The sequence below is a fragment of the Euleptes europaea genome, chromosome 4, assembly GCF_029931775.1.
Source record: "Euleptes europaea isolate rEulEur1 chromosome 4, rEulEur1.hap1, whole genome shotgun sequence".
NCBI lineage: Eukaryota > Metazoa > Chordata > Lepidosauria > Squamata > Sphaerodactylidae > Euleptes > Euleptes europaea.
Window position 1 is genome coordinate 5,570,047 of NC_079315.1, and position 23,486 is coordinate 5,593,532.

Sequence of the window (23,486 nt, forward strand, 5' to 3'; positions counted from 1 at the left end):
TATTTTCTCGCTGTCAGTAAGAATCGGCTGGGAAGGACTCCTGTTCTAATTCCATGGAATCACTTTGAGATGGTGAAACCTTTGCGCAGGTCGCTTCTGGAGCTAACTGCTTCGTGACAAAGTCGCGGTCTGGCTGACCCAGGACTAGTACTGGGAGGGAAGCTCCAATTTAACCACCCCCAGAGAATACACCAAAAACAACTTGTTGGAAGGAATGGCCACAACTTTATTTAACAGCTGTAAACAACTTTGGCATAGCATGTGGGCAGGATTGCTGTCATCATCGGCCAACCCCAATGCGGCTTGGATGTGAAATTCCTTCCCAGCGGTCCCGTTGGGAGTGGTTTAAGGATGGCAGGAAATGGAACCATCTGGGCATAAGCCACTTGGTAGAGCGGCCTCCGGAACCGCCTACCGCCATTGGGGCATGTTCACCTACCAGGCCCCTCCCCATGCCCAACCAGCCCACATGCCCATCTGCCCTAAGTTGTGACAATTACAATAACCAGAAACATCAGGGAGGGTGGGTGGGACCAAAGCTGGCAGCAACTGCAGCCGCCCAGCAAAACCTCTCCCTTTAAATCCTCCCTGGGCGGACCGGAGGGAAAACTTCCCTCCAGCCATCCATCCACCCCCCCCCCCCGGCACCAACAGCCCCCCAATTGGCCCAATTCAAATTCTTGGGTCGGGGGCTGATTGGCCCGGCGCACCCCAACCGAAACTCAGCCTGAAAGTCAGGGGAAACCAAAAGGGTTGAGCTAAACACTACCTACTCTGACAACCAATAAATCTATTCTTATTATATATTGTGCACAATTGCATTTAAAAACCCAAGGCCAAAAATACAGGCTTCCTAAAAAGCACAAACATAATTTCAAATATTACCAACACGTAACAGTTGATGTTAGTACATAAAATGACCAAAATCTGACCGGACGGGTTTAGCTGACGGTAGTAGAGATTAAGCCGATCTTTTCTTCACGTTTGTTGATGTTATATGCATCCTGAAACACTGGACACCAAATCTGGTTCTCTAGATCAGAGTCTACCACTCTTCACCACTACACCACACTGGCTGGAGAGAATAGGGGCCATATGCCCCTTGAACCTAGCTTCTGGCAGTAATTGAGCTGCGGTGATCTGTAAAGGTAAAAGGTAAAGGTCCCCTGTGCAAGCACCAGGTCATTCCTGACCCATGGGGTGACGTCACATCCCGACGTTTACTAGGCAGACTGTGTTTACGGGGTGGTTTGCCAGTGCCTTCCCCAGTCATCTTCCCTTTACCCCAAGAAACCTGGGTACAGCTGATCCTAGGCAGCTGACATTTCTATGCTGTCTCCATGAAGACACGAAGCTGCCTTCTACTTAACCAGACCAGTATTATCTACTCATAGGGTTGCCAACCTCCAGGTAGTACCCAAAAAATATTACTCCTAGTTGTGCTGAAATAGTGCAATATAATGTACAACAGTAGGCTCAATTAATATCAAACAATATCAAATGTATTCAAAACAACAAGCCACAAACAAGGACTATGCAAACAAACAACGGTGCTGAACAATAATAGTATATTATTTACAGTATTTACAAAGAATAGTCACCACCAGATAAGTCCATCAAGCTATCCAGCTTATAGGTACTTGTATTGTCCGTAAACTCAAAGTTGAGCACCCGGCTTCTTCTGTTTCTTGAAATTCCCTTAAAAGGGTAATGCCAAATGTCCGGTGGGGACCACAACTGAATCAAGATGCTCAGAACCGGATCAAAAGGAGGAACACAGATCCATGGTATTCATTAATAAGCCTTGGAAAACTAACTTAGCTCTCTTGAGCATAAGCATTGGAAAACTCGCTGATGTATACTGGGTGACTAGAGAAACTATTTGAGGCTGATGAAGCCTTAGGTGAAATGTAATGAATACCATGGATCTATGTTCCTGCTTGAAGAAACAAAGCAAACGCACACAGCAAACGTCCGGCAACCCTTCATGGGGTTTTCAAAGCAAGGGATGGCCAGAAGTGGTTTGCCATCGCCTGTCTCTAAATAGCAACCTCAGACTGCTCTGGTGGTCTCCCATCCAAGTACTAACCAGGGCCGATCCTGCATATCTTCCGAGATGCTGCCACCAGGAACAGCTCCCTGCCCTCCTCTAAGTGACACCCAAATACTTAAAGGGAGCAATCATGTCGACCCTCAACATCCTCTTCTCGAGACTAAACATTCCCAACTCCCTCCGCCTTTCCTCGCAGGGCTTGGTCTTCAGGCCCCTGATCATCCTCGTCGCTCTCCTCTGCACCCGCTCCATTCTGTCCACATCTTTTTCGAAGTGGGGCCTCCAGAACTGCACACAGAACTCCAGGTGGGGCCTGACTTGGTGGGCACCAGGAAGAAGAAAAAGGAAGAAGAAGAGTTGGTTTTTATATGCCGACTTTCTCTCCCACTTAAGGAAGAATCAAACTGGCTTACAATCACCTTTCCTTCCCCTCCCCACAACAGACAACCTGTGATGTAAGTGGGGCTGAGTGAGCTGTGACTGCCACAAGATCACCCAGCTGGCTTCATGTGGAGGAGTGGGGAAATCAGTCCAGTTCACCAGATTAGCCTCAACCGCTCACGTGGAGGAGTGGGGAACCAAACCCGGTTCTCCAGATCAGACTCCACCGCTCCAAACCACCACTCTTAACCACTATACCAAACTGGCTTTCTGAACCAGCTGGGAACAGTGACCGCAGCGTTCGTAAGTCTGGTGCTTATGTACACCGAAAGCATCCCCAGGAGCCCCAAAACAGCCACAGTTGACTTCAGAAGCGGAAGCTTCTCAAGATTTCTGAAAATGAAGTTGAAAGGAGAATTAAAATGGGGCCTTGGGAGTTATCTGGAGCCTAGATCTGCACTAATGGAAACTCAGAATACATACGAGAAATTAAGAAAGGTGCTGAGAGGAAGCCAGAGTGGTTAATGAGCACAGTCCAGGAAGCCAGAAAAGGGCAAGACGGTTTCCTTGAAGAAGCTTTATCCAACTAACAAAGAGGAGCGGGGAGGCTATATGGACAAGCACATGTAAGCTGATAGCACGGCAAGGCACAGGAGAATTTGAGGAGCAGACTGCCAAAAAACAGCCAGATAAAACAATGAGAATTCCAGAAGGAGGAGGAAAGTTGCCAACCTCCAGGTACTAGCTGGAGATCTCCTGCTATTACAACTGATCTCCAGCCGATAGAGATCAGTTCCCCTGGAGAAAAGGGCCACTTTGGCCATTGGACTCTATGTCATTGAAGTCCCTCCCCTCCCCGAACCCTGCCCTCCCCAGGCTCCGCCCCAAAAACCTCCCACTGGTGGCAAAGAGGGTTCTGGCAACCAGGAGGAGGAGGAGAAGAAGAAGAAGAAGAAGAGGAGGAGGAGGAGGAGGAGGAGTTGTTGTTGGTTTTTATAAGCCAACTTTCTCTACCACTTTAGGAAAAATCACACCGGCTTACAATCACCTTCCCTTCCCCTCCCCACAACAGGCACCCTGTGAGGTAGGCGGCACTGAGAGACCTCTAAGAGAACTGTGACTTGCCTGAGGTCACCCAGCTGGCTTTGTGTGTAGGAGCGGGGAAACAAATCCAGTTCACCTGATTAGCCTCCACCACTCATGAGGAGGAGTGGGGGATCAAACCCGGTTCTCCAAATCAGAGTCCATCACTCTTAACCACTACACCCCACTGGCTCTCCAAAAGTAAGCTGACAGCAAGGCAGTGAACAGGAGAATTTGAGGAGCAGACTGCTAAAAACCACCAGATAAAACAATGAGAATTCCTTTAAAGCAGGGGTGGGGAACCTTTTCCCCACCAAGGGCCATTTGGAAATTTATAACATCATTTGCAGGCCATACAAAATTATGAACTTAAAAATTAGCCAACCAAGCCCCAAGCAGGCAGCTTCCCCAGATGACCAACCCTAGATTTCCCAAACTCACATACGCCTTGAATAGAGGCTATTCCTGTCCGCGGGAGGGGGCGGATCGCCAGTCTTAGATACTTCTGAGCTAGAGATCTGCCAGGACCCACAAAGGGCCAGACCAAATGATTTCGCGGGCCTTAAACGGCCCCCGGGCCTGATGTTCCCCACCCCTGCTTTAAAGCCACCAGCAGCTCAAGTCGGACCGCGGCAGGGTGACGGGATCCAAAACTTAGCTCGAGGGTGATCGTGGCTGTTGCAGGCGCATCCCTCCGCTAAACATGGTTGCCCTGAAGTCCACCACACCTCTAGATGCAACCCGCTGTTTGGGACCTGGGTTCAAATTCCTGCTCAGCCCTAGAAGGGCCACTGGCACAACCTCACAAAGTCACGAGGACAAAACGGAAGAGAGGGAAACCGCAGCTGCCCTCCGGAGCTCCTGGGAAGCTCCTGGGATACAAACCCGATAAGCAGCACAGAGCTAAACGGAAGCAATATGAGATGGAGTTCTAGGGCTAATTGACAAATTGAAAAGAGCAAGAGTCCAGTAGCACCTTAAAGACTGACAAATTGAAGACTAACAAATTACCCAGTTTGGACTGTGTGCGTCCAGGGGCTGAGAAGGAACTCAAATGTGAAATTGAGCTCCTACCTGTAATATGCAACTTGTCCCTAAAATTGCTCTTCCCACCGGAGGATTGGAAACAACAAATGTAATGCCAGTTTTTTTAAAAAATGGGGGGATCTAGGGAAATTATGGGCCAATTAACCTAACATCTGTTCCGGGGAAATTGTGGGAACAGTTATTAAAAACCAAATCGAGAAGCCCAAGTGGGGACCGGCAACAAAACATTATGGGAAGGCTGCCGAGCCAAGGGGCTGCAGTCAACTCCAGTGTCTGTAGAGTGGTTTAAATTGCGGGCGGGGAGGTACTAATCTGGTGGACCGGGTTGGTTTCCCCACTCCTCCACATGAAGCCTGCTGGGTGACCTTGGGCTAGTCACAGCTCTCTTCGAGCCCTCTCGGCCTCGCCTACCTCTTCTTCTAAGTTAAGACTCGTTTTACCATGCTGTCCCCCAAGAAGACAATGGAGGTGCAGGGCAAACAAAGAGACAACAGACAAGCATTTAGGATTGCTATCATCTTCCTGCATTAGATGGCAAGCATCCTGCCAGATCTCACAAACTCCATTCAGGTGGACCTAATCTCATCCTGTAGCCAGCCAAGCCCTCTCTGACTCACCTTCTCAGACCTTCATTTCCAGTTCTATAACTCGATACCTTTATATGTTTTAGGAATGATTACCTAAGATTTTAGTATAACGACAAATCTTTTTCTAACAAGCTGATACAAAATGACTGCAATAGAATTTAAAACATATTGGTTAGTTGTTTTATTGTTTTATTATTATCGCTGCTTGTCTTCAGATGTAATAGTTTAACTATCATGAGAACTATATGGTATCATGGATAATGGCTTACTTAGCAGTTATATATACACTCTGCATAACTAGTTTATGATTTCAGAATAATGGAAGTTATATAGATCACAGGCCCACTTCAGATAGCTATACAGAATTGTCTTGTCTTAGTATTGAAGTATATAAGTATATATGTTAGGTTATGTGTTTTTTAAATTGTTTTTTGTGTTTTGTATTGTGTGAAATTATTGTTTGGATCCACTTTCCTGGATCCAAACTGGAAGCCACGATAAGAACGTAAGATGATAAGAAAGGCCATGAGGAATCAGACCAAGGCCCATCAAGTCCAGCAATCTGTTCACACACTGGCCAAGTAGGTGCCTCTAGTAAGCCCACAAGCAAGTTGACTGCAGCAGCATTATCCTGCCTGTGCTCCACTGCACCTTAATATAATAGGCATGCTCCTCTGATCCTGGAAATAATAAGTATGCATCATAAGAACATAAGAAAAGCCCTGCTGGATCAGACCCAGGCCCATCAAGCCCAGCAGTCTGTTGACACAGCGGCCAACCAGGTGCCTCTAGGAAGCCCCCAAACAAGACGACTGCAGCAGCACTGTCCTGCCTGGGTTACACAGCACCTAATATATTCGGCATGCTCCTCTGATACTGGGGAGAATAGGTAGGCGTCATGACTAGTATCCATTTTTACTAGTAGCCATGAATACTTGTGCGTATCGTTTTCCTTGCTAGTAGTGCTGGTTGCTACTTGCTTTCTCGCAGCTGCCTCTATCTACGACCTCGCTCTTCAGGAAGGTAACTATAACCCCCCTGGGACCCTTTTATCCTTGTGACCACCCCTCAAACCTTTGCTTTTTTCGCTCTGTATGTGTTGGGAATTTTGTGTGCGTGCGCGCAACAGCTTTGATTACTTTTAATAAAACCCTTCAAATTCATAAAACGCTTCTTTATTGGGAATTTTTCCATTGGTTTGCTCATCTGGCGCATAAATTGGTTCAAAGATTACTACGCTCTATTGGTCTCCAGCTAATTTCCCCCCAATAAAAGGAGACCCCTGTGCAAAGTGCATGGCAAGACACCTCCCCCCCTCCAGGCATCCGAATAAGTCTTTGCCAGTCCAGATCATCTTGCCAGTCAGAAAAATCAAAACGCACCATGTCTGGTTTCTAAAGAGACTGGGGGGGGGGGGGAGTAGAGGACGTGAGAGGAAAACACAGAAATGCAGTTGTTTTGGCAGCCGCATCGCCTGAGCAGTCCGTCGCTCATGAGCAAATTATGTAAATTCGAGGCGAAAGAACCATTGTGGAAACGACGGGACCGCGGCCACAAGATATAGGGGAAATCCTGCCGAGAGGGAGACGGAGCCTCCAGCAAATCGCAGCTGCCTCATCTGACAGGGCATCGCAGCCTGCCCAGAGATAAAGGATTTCTGCTTCATGTTTTCAAGCTGGAAGGAGTGACATTGGAGAGGCCCCAAATCTATCTAAACTGGTTAAGTTCCAGCAGCTCGGAACCATGAAATGTAAAATGGAGCCATTCCCCACCCCCCATCGAAGCTAAATCCCATGCATATAGAGAGCCAGCGTGGTGTAGTGGTTAGAGTATCAGACTAGGATCTGGAAGGCTAGGGCTGCCAACCTCCAGGTGGTCTCAACAAACATACAACCTATGCTGATGATAACGTAGTTGTGACAACAGCAGCACGGAGGCTCACACTAGACGTGAATATACTGTTTCGAAATTGTTTTCAACTTAATGACAGCAAATATTGGCAATATTATAACTCAAAAAACAAGCATTACATCATGCATAAGTACAGAAATAACTCAAGGTAAGTACAAAGTAAATTTTCTACACCCAAACAAATGATGCGCTCAATTGGAGGCACCCTGAAAAGGTTCAACAGAAATTCCGCCACAGACGTGTGGTATGAGAGTAAACAGTCTCTGTTGGTGTAGAAAATTTACTTTGTACTTACCTTGAGTTGTTTCTGTACTTATGCATGATGTAATGCTTGTTTTTTGAGTTATAATATTGCCAATATTTGCTGTCATTAAGTTGAATACAATTTTGAAACAGTATATTCACGTCTAGTGTGAGCCTCCGTGCTGCTGTTGTCACAACCTCCAGGTGGTAGCTGGAGATCTCCCGCTATTACAAATGATCTCCAGACGAGAGGGAGAAATGACCACTTTGGAAGGTGGACTCTACAGCAGGGGTGTCGAACTCAATTGTTACGAGGGCTGGATATGAAATAAATGTCACTTGGTCGGGCCGGGCCCTGCCTCAACTGCCCAGATCAAGAGTGGGGGGGGCGGGGGGGGGGGGCTGCCTCGGCTGGCTCACAGGCTGGATAAGAGCTCTCAAGGGGCCAGATTTGGTCCATGGGCCTTATGTTTGACACCCCTGCTCTATAGCATTATACCCCATTGAAGTCCCTCCCCTCCTCAAACCCCACCCTCCTCAGGATCCACCCCCAAAACACACCAGGTATTTTTTCCAAACCCTAAGTGCACCCCCAGCTAGGGTGGCCAGGTCCCTCTTCGCAACTGGAGGGATATTTTTGGGGCGGAGCCTGAGGGGGCGGGGTTTCGGGAGGGATTTCAACGCCATAGAGTCCAATTGCCAAAGCAGCCATTTTCTCCAGGTGAGCTGATCTCTATTGGCGGGAGATCAGTTGTAATAGCGGGAGATCTCCTGCTAGGACCTGATGGTTGGCAACCCTACCCCCTGCCCACCTTCGGAAATCCACAGGGAACAGGAGTAGAATTCCCTACTTTGTGGGGAAGCCGTGCTTGAGCCATACTAGCAACGCATGGGTATCCATGCATCTTTCTGCCCATCTGCCCATCAGCACACCCCAGGAGGAAAGAGGCAAACAGTCTCAGGAACTACATCACAAAGGCAGTGTGCGTTTCCTCCACCACACGGACCACAGACAGGACTGAAGGGAAGAGGGAAAGAGAGGGGCTGAGTGGAAGGGCCAAATGAGGCCACGAGAGAGCAACAAGTGTTATGGTGCGGGAGGAGGAGGAGAAGAAGAAGAAGAGTTGGTTTTTACATGCCGACCTTCTCTGCCACTTAAGGGAGACTCAAACCGGCTGACAATCACCCTCCCTTCCCCTCCCCACAAGAGACACCCTGTGAGGTAGGTGGGGCTGAGAGACTGTGACTAGCCCAAGGTCTCCCAGCTGGCTTTGTGTGTAGGAGCGGGGAAACAAATCCAGCTCACCAGATTAGCCTCCCACGCTCATGTGGAAGGGTGGGGAGTCAAACCCAGTTCTCCAGATCAGACTCCACTGCTCCAAACCACCGCTCTTAACCACGACACCACGCTGGAAGTGAACGACATGGGCAGAAAAACCGGGCTAAGGATGCCACAAAGGAAAGACATCTTTCATTTCTCTTCCCACTCCATCACCACATCTATTGCTTCATTTCTTATGCTTGCCAGGCCTCCCTGCCTCGGCCTCTGGTCAGGGTTGGGGGTGTAGGGTTGCTAGATCCAGGCTGGGAAACTCCTGGAGATTTGGGGGATGGAGCCTGTGGAGGACAGGGCACAACGCCATAGAGTCCACCCTCCAAAGCATCAATTTTCTCCAAGGGAACGGATCTCTGTAGGCTGGAGATGAGCTGTAATTCTGGGGGATCCCCAGATCCCACCTGGAGGCCGGCACCCCTCGCATTTCCATACACATCTGCACATGGGATGGGAGTTTACTAGTAGAGAATACAGTAGGGTGATTGGAGCGTACATACTCTTTCTACCACTACTCCAAGTTGAAGATACAGTCTGTTGTAACAAAGGGTGTAGGGAAAAGACTCACAGCCTCTATGGAAAGAAAAAGGTTGGCCGTGGGTTTTTTTTAAAATGCCGGCACTGATTAGCTACAAAAGGCATCGCAGGTAAAATATATATCCCTTCAAACTGGAGAAACCCAGCCCGAAGGAAGAGAAAGAAACAAGCAGAGACTCTGTCAGGTTAAATCGCGCGATTCTGCCTTACCCCGAGTGCGAAGCCCAACGGCAGCAGAAATTCTCACCTCAGCCTATCAAATCCAATCACCTAACCCACAAAGATTGCAAAGGCAGAAACCAGAAACAGACCAGGGGGGAGGGGGGATTTGCTTAGGATGAGACCTTAGTTCATTTAATGATCCAGTTCTATTGTACAGACGTTACCCATTTAGAAGAAGAAGGAGAAGAATTGGTTCTTATATGCCGACTTTGTCTACCACTTAAGGGAGAATCAAACTGGCTTACAATCACCTTCCCTTCCCCTCCCCACAATAGACCCCCTGTTCGGTAGGTGGGGCTGAGAGAGCTGTGACTGGCCCAAGGTCACCCAGCTGGCTTCATGTGGAGGAGAATCAGTTCACCAGATTAGAGTCCGCCACTCATGTGGAGGAGTGGGGAATCAAACCCGGTTCTCCAGATCAGAGTCCACCGCTCCTAACCACTGCACCACGCTGGCTCTCTGGGAGTGGTCCTGATATCTCCCCCTGATCAGGGGCATGTGCCAAGGAAAGAGCACAGGCTCCAGGACTAACGGAGCAGTGTTCTATATCTGGGGGAATCAAACTCTTTCCAGGGCTAGTGCAAAGAGCATGATTCCTCTGCTCACTTACAGTGTCACACTTTCCTACTCTGCTAAAAGCGAAGAGGAGACACAAGAGAAGGAAGCATTTCCTTGCTCCCTCAGGCAAAAAACAGCCAGATTCTCTCTCTCTCTCTCTCCGCCTGCAGTATAGTGTGAGAAGCGGACTGAACAGGGGCCCACGGGGGACTCATTGCTGCTTTGAGTACCAACTGCCACCACCACAGTTGCTAGGATGTTCTTTTCATGGGATGCCTCCTTCACAAGCTAAAACGGGGGTGCCCAAAAGGGTTGCCAGCCCCCCCCCCATGCCACTGATGGCAGCTTCGTGGGGTCGGGGCTGTGGGTAATGACCCCGCTTCTGGGTTCGTAGGACGCTCTAGCACATTCCTCCAAAAACTCTATGGAAACCATTGAGTTTTGGGGAGAAGAGTGCTAGAGCGTCCCCGTTGCGATGCTGGCGCTTCCGGGGTTAAACCAGAAGTGACATCATTGCCGCGCTAATGCGATCTTGGGGTGCATCTACAGAGGCATAACATCCAAATCGCAAGACGTCATAGTCCCGCTGTACACTGCATTGGTCAAGCTGCACCTGGAGTAGATAGATAGATAATTTATTTGCGGCACTTAGCCAGTCAAAACATTATAAAACGAAAAGCATGGACTAATAGATTCTTACAATTACAGAATTACAGTCCGAGTCTTAAAACATTTTTAAAACATTTTAAAAAGAATTACAGCTGGGACACATCTGTCAATTGCGCTGTTCTAAGGCGACGAATTTTCATTGCTGCTAAACAGAATTTCGCAACCTGGAGAGTGGTTGAAGGATTACCCCCTTGTAGGAGCATCTCAATCCTTTCATCTGCCCTGTCAGGTCTCAATCTCGATAAGAGGGGCTCAATAAACTTTGAACGGGGTAATGTATAGAAATTGCAGTTCAGGAGGGCATGCTCAACAGTTTCTAAGTCCCCTGATTTGAAGGGCAGAATCTCTCTTCCCAGGGTGTCTTCTTATATTCCCCCTCAAGCAAAGCAGATGGTAAGGCTCGCGCCGGGAGTATTGTGTGCAGTTCCGGAGGCCCCACTTCAAAAAGGATGTGGACAGAATCGAGTGGGTACAGAGGAGAGCAACGAGGATGATCTGGGGCCTGGAGAATGACGTGTCCACTTAGTGTCTAGTCCAGTGGTTCCCAAACCTTTTTGGGCCACCACCCCCTTGGTTCCACAAACTCAACCCCCAGTGCCCCCTACCCTATCCTATAAAAAAGCATTATTCAAAGTAGGGGTTTGCGTGACTAACTAAAGAAGATAACAATATAATTTCAAAACAGTTAATGGCACATCTATTCAAAATCAAATTACAACTTTTTAGTTGAAATTTATTCAACAAAACTGATGAACTTGATCCAGCGCTACCAGCTCTTCAAAGTCTGGAAAAACATTCTGATATCCACCAAATTTGCAAGCACAGTGTCATAGCTTGATCTATTGTAAATGAGTGAACAACACAGTTGAAGGGGCCCACCTCTAGCGCCCCCTGCTGCCCTCTTGCCTCTTAGTGCCCCCCTAGGTAATCCCCCCCAGGGGGTGGTGCTGCCCACTTTGGGAACCACTGGTCTAGTCCCTAACCTGCCCTTTCTGGGCAAGGTAACAGACAGCGGTGGAAGAGAAACTCCAGGTCTTCCTGAATGATACATCTGCCCTTGACCATCTGCCCTTGAAACTGACCAACACACGTGGTGAAACTGACCAAATATGCAGCCTCATAGTAAGTCCTTCAGCAAAAAGCAACTATTAGTAGTCTCTGTCTCTCAAGATATTCCTTAAAAATCTCCTTGCCAGTAGTAAACTGTTGGGAATAGTCCAGTCTCTGGACCCCAAATGGGCACGCAGCCTAAGTGCAGATTATCTCTTAGTGTTACTTTCGTTGAGGCCAACAAAGTTTGCTTTATGATATAACAAGGCAATAATGAGACATCTCTGAGCCAGCATTACTCAGCAACCAGGCAGATAAGATTAGAGTTCTGCCGAAGATACAGTTGAGGAAGAAGCCAAACAACAAATGCGTGGATGTTCTTACAAGTTCTGCCTGAGACCCTGGAGAGCTGCTGCCAGTCTGAGTAGACAATGCTGACTTTGATGGACACCCATGAACACACGAAGCTGCCTTATACTGAATCAGACCCTCGGTCCATCAAGATCAGTAGTGAAGATGAGTTGTGGCTCAATGGTAGAGCATCTGCTTGGCATGCGGAAGGTCCCAAGTTCAATCCCTGGCATCTCCAGTTAAAGGGACTCGGCAAGTAGGTGATGTGAAAGACCTCTGCCTGAGACCCTGGAGAGCCACGGCCGGTCTGAGTAGACAATACTAACTTTGATGGACCAAGGGTGTAGTTGAGTATAAGGCAATTTCATGTGTTTCTCTACCACTTAAGGAAGAATCAAATGGCTTGCAATCACCTTCCCTTCCCCACAACAGACACGTTGCGAGGTAGGTGGGGCTGAGAGCTGTGAGTAGCCCAACGTCACCCAGCTGGCTTCATGTGGAGGAGTGAGGAAACTGACCCTGTTCTCCAGATTAGAGTCTGCTGCCCCAAACCACCACTCTTAACCGCTACACCATGCTGGCAGACAGACAGACAGACAGACAGACAGACAGACAGATAGATAGATGGTCCAGATCAGAAGCAACGGGTTGAAATTAAATCAAAAGAGTTTCCGTCTTGACGTTAGGAAGAATTTTCTAACAGAATGGTTCCTCAGTGGAACAGGCTTCCTCTGGAGGTGGTGAGCTCTCCTTCCCTGGAGGTTTTTAAGAAGAGGCTAGATGGCCATCTGTCAGCAATGCTGATTCTATGACCTTAGGCAGATGATGAGAGGGAGGGCATCTTGGCCATCTTCTGGGCATGGAAGGGGTTCACTGGGGGTGTGGGGGGGGGAGGTAGTTCGGAATTTCCTGCATTGTGCAGGGGGTTGGACTAGATGACCCTGGTGGTCCTTTCCAACTCTATGATTCTATGATTCTACCTCCTAGAGAGGGAACTTCTAATCCTGAGCAGACTCTGGCTATCTCTCCTTCATGGCTCATACACATTTTGGCTGCCAGGTCTGGCAGAAATCAGCAGAGAGGCTATTGGAGGTGCAATCCGGAAAAAAACAAAGCTGCCCAGTAGTGAAGTTTGCAATTCTTCAACTCTGCAGCATCCCTTAGCCAGGTCTGTCCTGTTTCCCTCAGCATCTTCTTTTTAGCACCGTTAAGATTCTGCAATATAGCCAAACCATGCTGGAGTTTAGTGACTGCAACACACTGATGAATTCCTCTGGTCTGTTGACCATATAAGTCAGTCTGCCCTGCTCCCTTCACAGGAGTTCTTTGCCATTTCCTTCACTTGCTGGTATATCTATCTATCTATCTATCTATCTATCTATCTATCTATCTATCTATCTATCTATCTATCTATCTATCTATCTATCTATCTATCTATCTCTATCTTCTTCTTCTTCTCTCTCTTCTTCTTCTCTCTCCTTCTCTCTCTTCTTCTTCTCTCTCTTCTTCTTCTCTCTTCTTTCTCTCTATCTCTCTTCTTTCTCTCTCTCTCTCTTCTTTCTCTCTCTCTCTCTCTCTCCCCCCCCCCAACGCTACAAGATTCTTCCCAAGATCCGTGCTAGCTCACGCACGTTTATCTACTCTCTATCCGATGCTGACTTCTCCAAAGGCAATAAAATATTTTTAGTCATCTTTGATAGAGGTTCCCAAGGAGGAAACCACATAAGAGCCGAGTCCGTCCAAATGCCAAAGAACCTGCTTGCTGGAACCATGGTTTGCAGTTTGGAGGGATGTTTTTGCCCAGCAATAATCTTGAGAAGAAAGGCAAACAATACTGGGTGGGGGGAGGGGTTTCTTGCCTATTTAAGCCCTGGTCTGTCCCCATCAACTATTATATTATTCAAGACCCTCCTGTAAGAGCCCAAGAAACTGCTGAGCCCCCCCCCCAGCATACAATGGGTATCAGGGACTAGGGGTGGGGGTTGGGTTGACAGAAGCTCCAGGAAGGAGGAGAGTTCAGAGTCGTAGCATGGCATTGATTCTCTTCAAATGAGCCCCCCCCCCAAAAAAAAGCACACCGGCTGCCATTACAGAGACTCAGTGCCCCCCCCCGCAAAATCACATGAAGCTGCCTTATACTAAATCAGACTATCAAGGTACATCAAAGTCAGTACTGTCTACTCAGACCGGCAGCAGCTCTCCAGGGTCTCAGGCAGAGGTCTTTCACATCACCTACCTGCCTAGTCCCTTTAACTGGAGATGGCAGGGACTGAACCCGGGACCTTATGCAAGCCAAGCAGATGCTCTACCACTGAGCCACAGCCCCTCCCCAATGTAATCCAGTAGCCTCAGATGTCTGCTTGAGAGAAGCCACACGAACACATGAAGCTGCCTTCTACTGAATCAGACCCTTGGTCCATCCAAGTCAGTATTGCCATCTTTGATAGAAGTTCCCAAGGAGAAAACCACATAAGAGCTGAGTCAGTCCAAATTCCAAAGAACCTGCTTGCTGAAACCATAGTTTGCAGTTTGGAGGGATGCTTTCGCCCAGCGATAATCTTGAGAAGAAAGGCAAACAGTACTGGGTGGGGGGACCATCCCAGACCATCAAGGTACATCAAGGTCAGTGTTGTCTACTCAGACCGGCAGCGGCTCTCCAGGGTCTCAGGCAGGGGTCTTTCACATCACCTACTCGCCTAGTCCCTTTAACTGGAGATGCCGGGGATCGAACCTGGGACCTTCTGCATGCCAAGCAGAGGCTCTACCACTGAGCCACGGCTCTTCCAAAAATGGCTTAAGACATGAACACATGAAGCTGCCTTATACTGAACCAAGGCCTCGGTCCATCAAAGTCTGTACTGAAAGACCTCTGCCTGAGACCCTGGAAAGGGGCTGTGGCTCAGTGGCAGAGCATCTGCTTGGCATGCAGAAGGTCCCAGGTTCGGTCCCCAGCATCTCCAGTTAAAGGGACCAGGCAAGCAGGTGATGTGAAAGACCCCTGCCTGAGACCCTAGAGAGCTGCTGCCCGTCAGAGTAGACAATACTGACTTTGGCTGACCAGGGTCTGATTCAGTACAAGGCAGCTTCATGTGTTCAACTCGGAGGAGCCACAGATGAGCCACGCGTCTTCCCAAAGGGCCAAAGGAGAGCCCCCTTCCCCCTTTCTAGAAAGGTGCCCAGGGACCCTTCCTCAGCTCCCCCCCCCCCAGCTGACAGAAGGAATCCGGGGCTTCCCTGGCTGGAGCACTCGTGCGGGCTGCTGCCCCAGGAAGGGGGGTGTTAATGTTGGAGCCCCCAGACCAGAGCCTCCGGGGGGGCGCTACTTACTCCGACGCCCCCCTCTCTTTTCTCCAACGCGAAACATCCTAAGTCGAATTTACTTTTAGAGGAAAGGATTGCTAAACTGGAGGCTCCTCCGGGCAGAGAAACCTCCAGACCGCCGCGGACCCCCGGCCAAGTATGAGACAGTGGAGAGTCCCCCCCCCACAAGATTGGGACCAAGGAGCCCCCCCCCCCGAGATTGGGACCAAGGAGCCCCTTCCCTTAAAGATTGGGACCCCGGAACGCCCCCCCCAAGATTGGGACCAAGGAGACCCCCAAAGGTTGGGACCAAGGAGCCCCCCCCGAGATTGGGACCAAGGAGACCCCCCTAAGATTGGGACTAAGGAGCCCCCCCATGTTTGAGACCCCGGAGCGCCCCCAAGACTGGAACCGCGGATCTCCCCCCCACACACACAAAGATTGGGATCAAGGAGCCCCCCCAAAGATTGGGACCAAGGAGCCCCCCCAAACATTGGGATCAAGGAGCCCCCCCAAAAAAATTGGGACCAAGGAGCCCCCCCCAAAGATTGGGATCAAGGAGCCCCCCCCAAAAAAAATGGGACCAAGGAGCCCCCCCCAAACATTGGGATTAAGGAGCCCCCCCCAAAAAAAGTGGGACCAAGGAGCCCCCCCAAAGATTGAGACCAAGGAACCCCCCCAAAAAAATGGGATCAAGGACCCCCCCTCCCCCAAGTTTGGGACGGCGGAGCCCCCTTCCGCGCGGCGCAGGACTCACCGGGGCTGAGAAGGGGAGCCCGGCGCGGAGGCGCAGCTGCATCTTCCCGGCGCGGCGGCTGCTGCCTCCGCCTCGGCCGCGCCGCTGGGCAGAGTCCGGCCGCCGCTCTGGCTCAGGCTGCCCGGCTCCGCGGCAGCCGCGCAACAGGCGAGCGGGAGCGGAGGGCAGCGCCGGCCGGCCGGGGCTCAGCCATCGCCGGGGAAGCGCCGCCGCCGCCGCCGGCTGCTGCTGCTGCTCGGGGCTGGCCGCGCTCCAGCGCGCCTCCTTCTCCGCGGCGCCCCCTGCAGGCCCTGGGCGGCCGGGGTGGGGGGCAGGGATCGTCCCCACGGGCGGCGGGGGCGGCGGCGATCCCGGGGGTCCCGAGTCGGTGCGGGCGGCGGGCCCAGCTCTGCGTTCCCGTCTCTCCAGGGACTGAGAGAGGAGTCAAATCCGGAGTGGGTGTTTTTTTTTAAAAAAAATAATAATAATCGCGTAATTGGAACCAAGGCGGCTGCTGCTGTCTCTCTGGGTTCACCTGGGCAGGCTTTACGCCGAGAAGTCTCATAAGTTGTCGGGTCTAGGAATGGGCGTGCAGAGAGTTAACTAAGCCGCACCGACGCCAGACCTTTCCCTGTTTATTACTGGAGCTCAGACGGAAGATGCCCCCTACTCTGGAGCCTGGCAGTGGAAGTCAAAAGGAAAGGGGGAGAGGAGGAGGAGGAGGAGGAGAAGAGATGGTTTTTATATGTCGACTTTCTCTACCACCCCGTGAGGTAGGTGGGGCAGAGAGAGAGCTCGAAGAGAGCTGTGACTAGCCCAAGGACACCCAACTGGCTAGATTCGCGTCCGCCACTCATGTGGAGGAGTGGGGGACCAAAACCACTTCTCCAGATTACAGACCGCTGCTCCAAACCGCCGCTCTTAACCCCGACACCACATTGGAAAGAAGGCAGCCTCTATCAACACAACCCTCTTCGGGGGTAAAAATCTGCTTAGCTTGGTCGGTTGGAAAGCAGCCCTGTCAGTTCCATATCTTTGGACTGAAGTAGCCGCGTTTGTCTATCGTAAACAAAACAGGAGCCCAGTGGCACATTAAAGACAAACAACATTTATTCCAGGGTGAACTTTCATGACTCAGAGCTCCCATCTTCCTAGACAACAGGAGTCATTTACTTCTCAGTCTTCCAAGGGAGCCAATGTGGTGTAGTGGTTAGGAGCGGTGGTTTGGAGCTGGTGGACTCTGATCTGGAGAACCGGGTTCGATTCCCCCACTCCTCCACTTGAGTGGCAGACACTAATCTGGTGAACTGGATTTGTTTCCCCCACGCCTACACAGGAAGGCAGCTGGGTGACCTTGGGCTAGTCACAGCTCTCTCAGCCACACCCAGTGGCGGATCTACTATGAAACTAATGAAGCTTGAGCTTCAGGGCCCCTAATCCCGGAGAGGCCCTGAAACAACAATTTTTTTAATGAGTGATTTTTTTCAACAAAAACGGAGGTTTTTTTTAAAGTGTTTGTTATTAAAATAAGGCTACTTTAGTGATAGAATCATAAGCCAATGGGTCGACATACTTAATGCTAGCCTTAGAATATGCTTCACGTTGTCTGTATTCTCATCGGTGTCTAAAAAAAAAGATTATATTAACTGTGGTCTTTGCTATGCTTTATTTCATCATTCTATGATGCATCGTGCATGTATATAATGTTTCCCTAATTTTCATTTCCCCCCCCCCGCCCCATAACTAGAAAACCACAAGGTATAGCCTAGGAAATTTTTATTCACACCAGTGACTGACATGTGAGATAACCCAGTACAGCAATTTTAATCAAAAATTGAGATGTAATGGTTAATTTAAAAAAAAATTGGTGATCTGCCATAGAACAACCCCATCGAAGAAGATAGCAGCGGTTACCCAGACCTCGTTGCTGGTGGGAAGGGGCTCACTGTATGGCCCATTTTCAAGGACTCCACCCCCACCACCCTGTTCTCCGCCATTTGGGCCTCGAGGTCCTTGCAAGAGCAGCAGGGTCCTTTGGACTTTGTTGGATGCTGCCCCTATTATTGCTGGTTGTGAAGGGGCCCCCACAACAGTTCAAGCTTCAGGGTCCCAAAAATGTAGGTCCCGCCACTGGCCACACCTACCTCATAGGGTGTCTGTTTGTGGGGAGGGGAAGGGAAGGTGATTGTAAGCCGGTTTGAGTCCCCCTTAAGTGGTAGAGACACTTCCGCATATGCCGAATAATGCACTTTCAATCCAGTTTCAACGCACTTTGAAGCTGGATTTTACTGTGCGAAACAGCAAAATCAACTTGCAAACTGTTGTTAAAGTGCATTGAAAGTGGATTGAAGGTGGATTATTTGGCGTGTGCAGAAGTTATCAAAGTCAGCATATAAAAACCAACCCTTCTCTTCTTCCTCCAGCTCTGGTTTAGGAAATGCCTACAGATTTGGAAGTGGAGCCTGCAGACAGCAGAATCTGGGGAGGGGAGAAACCTCCGTGGGGCGCAATGCCATAAAGTCTGCCCTCCAAAGTATCCATTTCTGGGGGTGGGGAATGATCCCTGTCGTCTGGAGATGAGTTGTAATTCCAGGAGCTCTCCAGCCCCCACCTGGAGGACAACAACCCGACTGATTGCTTCTTTGCCCTGCTGAGCACTGCCCGGCGCTTCCTCGGCAAATGAGAAGGATAAATGCCTCTCAGACATCATCACCCTTCGTTGAAGAAGCATCATGACAGCCAGAAAAAAAAGATTTCCTACGGAAACCGAGGGAACCAGTTTCCTATGAAACCAATTTCCTACGGAAACCAACAGAATAACAGATGGAACCAAAGCAGGTTACTTTTTTAAAAAAAGAACGCAGGCTAAAAACAAGTGAAAAAGTACATCTCCCCAATCGATGGTCAAATATGAATTGTTATTGTGTATAATCTATCAAAGGCTGTCAGATACCTGAATTACCTTTGCACATTCTTTAAATGTTATTGTTTACAAACCAAATACTGTCAAATACGAGAGACTGCTAGTTTGCAAATCATCTTCTCGGGAAAGAAGAAGAAGAAGAGTTGGTTTTTATATGCCAACCTTCTCCACCACTTAAGGAAGAATCAAAGCGGCTTACAAGCACCTTCCCTTCCCCTCCCCACAACAAACACCCTGTGAGGTAGGTGGGGCTGAGAGAACTCTAAAAGAGCTGTGACTAGCCCAAGGGCACCCAGCTGGCTTTGTGTGGAGGAGCGGGGAAACCAACCCGGTTCTCCAGATCAGAGTCCACCACTCCAAACCACCGCTCTTAACCACTACACCACGCTGGCTCTTTAAGAAGGGTCGCTGTGTTGGTCAGTTGGGGCAAAAATAAGCAGGAGTCCTGTGGCACCTTAAAATCTGGTTAGTATTTAAGGTGCCACTGGCCTCTGTTTACTCTTTGGAAGAGAATACAGTCCTCGGAAGGATGTAAGGAAGTCTTTACATCTAGGTCAATGGGCTTAGAAGGGTTTAACTCGAGTGTTCTTCACTGCACGTCTTTTGCAGCAGTATACAAGCCACATGTATTCTAGGGCACCTGTGAGCACTGGTAAAGCACCGCTCCCATGTGAATGGAGGGTTGCCATTGCGCATGCCCCTGAACACTCAGGCAACATGCAAAGGTTCCTTGGCCACGCAGTCCCCGCAATACACCTCTGCGCATCATCTCTTTTCCAAACTGCGCTGCATTTCAACAATCACGCACTGCAAAATATCAGACATCTAATAACAAATATAGACCTTAAACATTTGGTGTGAAATGCAGTCAATCAATCAAGTTTTATTTCGCTATAATATCAGCTCTGAATAAAAACCAAAGTTAGGTTAAAATAATAAAATAAAATAATAAAAGTTGATGATTCTGGGAGGGATGATTTGGAGAAGAGGAGGAAAGATCTTCTACGGGGAGAGGTTTTCAACCAGCCGTTTACGAATCCCACAAGACTGGAGGCAAAACTTGGCTACTTGGGTGGTTATCTCCCGAGAGGAGTCTGCTAAGAGAAGGGAAACTTTAGCTTCTTCCGATCTCCCAGGAAAGGATGACAATATGGGGAGAATGTACTGCAATCTTATGTCATTGTAAAAGGGACGTTGCAGCAGAACATGTTCTATTGTTCCCACTTTCTCTGTTTTGCGTGGGCATAGTCGCTGGTGAGAGGGAGTACGGAGATACCTGCCTTCCAGGAGAGCTGAAGGTAAGGCATTGAAACAGGCAAGAGTAAAGGCCCTTCGATATTTGGATACTTCCAGGAATCCGAGGTAGTCTGCAGGGTGGAAAGGTTTGGGTGTGAAATGCAGATCTCAGAGTGAGAGCAGAACGTCTGGAGAAGCCGAAGAATATTTACCATTCAGATTCAGCAAGGCAAGTAGATTGGTGGCAGTTCTGCACTAGGATCCGTTTGCCCTCCTCCCTAGTCGGTGTGTTTAGGACTACAGATATTCAGCTTCAACTTTTTTTTCCTGGCAGATATACGCCTGTCACACAGCACAGCACAGCACAAAAGAAGAAGAAGAAGAAGAAGAGTTGGTTTTTATGTGCCTACTTTCTCTGCCACTTAAAGAATAATCAAACCAGCTTACAATCACCTTCCCTTCCCCTCCCCACAACAGACACCCTGTGAGGTAGGTGGGGCAGAGAGCGCTCTAAGAGAGCTGTGACCAGCCCAAGGTCACCCAGCTGGCTTCATGTGTAGGAGTGGGGAAACCCAGTTCACTAGATTAGTGTCTGCCGCTCATGTGGAGGAGTGGGGAATCAAACCTGGTTCTCCAGATTAGATGGGACAGTTAATATTTATCAGTTTTCAATGAGAGTCGTTAATTTATTTTGCATCAACGGCCCACGTGGGTTTTTAGTAGGTCCGAAGGTAGTGGGTTCTTTCAATTGATTGTTCACAGTCAGTTACAGATTGATCTCCTTGTCTCTAGTAGCTTCAGGGTCCACACCTAGTGTGGATTTTGGGCACCTCCATCTAAAGACTGTGATGCCAGTTCAACAATGCTAGTGGGTATCCTCTGGTTGCTCTACATTGCAAACAGAAGACTTCACACTAAATTGCCAAGAGAAGGGCAATTGCATTGGAGTTCATAGCAACCTTGCTGCGACCCTCTAACTATGGCACAGTGTGCCAGTGAAGCCCCTTGGACAGACACAGGTAGAAGCAGCCAGTTGGCACATGATGATGTGGCTATAAGAAGAAGAAGAGTTGGTTTTTATATGCTGACTTTCTCTACCTTTAAGGAGTCTCAAACCAGCTTACAATCGCCTTCCCTTCCTCTACCCATAACAGACACCTTGTGAGGTAGATGGGGCTGAGAGAGTTCGGAGAACTGTGACTAGCCCAAGGTCACCCAGCAGGTTTCATGTGGAGGAGTGGGGAATCAAACCTGGTTCTCCAGATTAGAGTCCAGCACTCATGTGCAGAAAGAAGAAGAAGAAGGGTTGGTTTTTATATGCCGACTTCCTCTACCACTTAAGGGAGTCTCAAACTGGCTTACAATCGCCTTCCCCTCTCCTCCCCACAACAGACACCCTGTGAGGTAGGTGGGGCTGAGAGAACTCTTAATGGAACTGTGACTAGCCCAAGGTCACCCAGCCGGCTTCGTGTGGAGGGGCGAGGAAGCAAATCCAGTTCACCAGATTAGCCTCCACCACTCATCTTGGAGGAGTGGGGAATCAAACCCGGTTCTCCAGATCAGAGTCCACCGCTCCAAACCACCGCTCTTAACCACTACACCAAGCTGGGGAATCAAACCCGGTTCTCCAGATTAGAGTCCCAAAAAAGCAAGAAAGTTGCCAGCCCCCCCTCCCAAAAAGAGACAGGGAGAAAGCCACATGATCAACGCTGCAGGCTGGCGTCTTGAGCAACCCTCGCTGCCGAATCTAACAAGCTGACGTCGCACCCCTTAATGGTTTGTTCCGATGTTCATTTCAGAGGCGCACAATAACACTTCCGATGGGAGGCTTTGAGAACCGCTCAAAAGCCTAACTGGGTGGGAGCGGGGGCGAGAACGCTTCAAGGTAGCACATGAAATGGTGTGGGTTGGCCAGCCCCTTACAGAAAAGGGCTGAGGATGTGGGGGTACTCACAGCGTGGGACAGGGGTCCGAATAGAATTGATTCAGTTATGCAATCCATAAACTCCGATGGCTATAGTAGCAAGGGTGCGACTCCGACGTCAGCATTAACAGCTTGGCTTACAAAACGAGAAAGGGAAAGTTCCCGTCAGGTGCCAATCCGCTGCCGCCTCAGAGAATATACTTATTATTTTGCTGAAATAGAAGGGATCCATTATCTCTGCATTTTCAGCGAACAGCCAGGGAAGCCCCCTGTGTTCTCCCTCGGAGCGACTTTGAATGACGTTTGCTCAACGCCAACAAATACATTATTTCAAGTAATCGTTGCATGACTTCAAAAAAAGGGGGGTAGTTAATTTCATTATACAATAGTTTTTCCATTGGGTCAGGGTCCTGTTCCCTGCGAGTGGGCAATTTAGAAGAAGAAAAGTTGGTTTTTATATGCTGACTTTCTCTACGACTTAAGGGGGAATCAAACCGGCTTACAATCACCTTCCCTTCCCCTCACCACAACAGGCACCCTGTGAGGTAGGTGGGGCAGAGAGAGCTGTGACTAGCCCAAGGCCACCCAGATGGCTTCATGTGTAGGAGAGGGGAAACCAACCCGGTTCACCAGATTAGCCTCCGTCGCTCATGTGGAGGAGTGGGGAATCAAACCCGCTTCTCCAGATCAGAGTCCACTGCTCCAAACCACTGCTCTTAACCATGACACCACACTGATTTAGAGTGAAGCCAAATGTTGGATTAACACCAAATGCTGCTTTAACTCCAAAGTCACCTGCTGGGTGACCCCGGGCCAGTCACGGTTCTCTCAGAACTCTCTCAGTCCCACCTACCTCACAAGGTGTTTGTTGTGGGGAGGAGCAGGGACGGAGATTGTAAGCCAGTTTGATTCTCCTTAAAAAGGTAGAGAAAGTCAGCATATAAAACCCAACCTCTCCTCCTCCTCTTCTTCTTCTTCTTCTTCGCCTAGGCTGGGCTTCACCCTGTGCTGGACAGGGGTGCAGAGACTCCATGGGAGCTGGCTTTCTGGGTAGTTTTGTTGGTCCCTAAGGTAGGGTTGCTGCCCTGACCTGGATGGCCCAGGCTAGCCTGATCTCATCAGATCTCAGAAGCTAAGCAGGGTCAGCCCTGGTTAGTATTTGAATGGGAGACCACCAAGCAATACCAGGGTTGCTGTGCAGAGGAAGGCACTGGCAAACCACCTCTGTTAAGTCTCTTGCCATGAAAACCCAAAAGGGGTCTCCATAAGTCGACTGTTACTTGAAGGTACTTTACACACACACACAAGGTAGGGTTGCTAAGCTCCAAGGGGGGACCTGGAG

At 49.3% G+C, this 23,486-nt stretch overlaps 1 protein-coding gene across 1 annotated transcript in view; it reads right to left on the bottom strand.

Moving 5' to 3' along the window:
- The window catches only part of TRPC4 (transient receptor potential cation channel subfamily C member 4), a 130,963-nt gene extending 114,820 nt beyond the window's left edge, over positions 1-16,143 (bottom strand). Inside the window, exon 1 of the mRNA XM_056848067.1 lies at positions 16,083-16,143. The gene's annotated coding sequence lies outside the window, so the exon portion shown is untranslated. The remainder of the gene's footprint in view (positions 1-16,082) is intronic.
- Between the last annotated feature and the right edge of the window lie 7,343 nt (positions 16,144-23,486).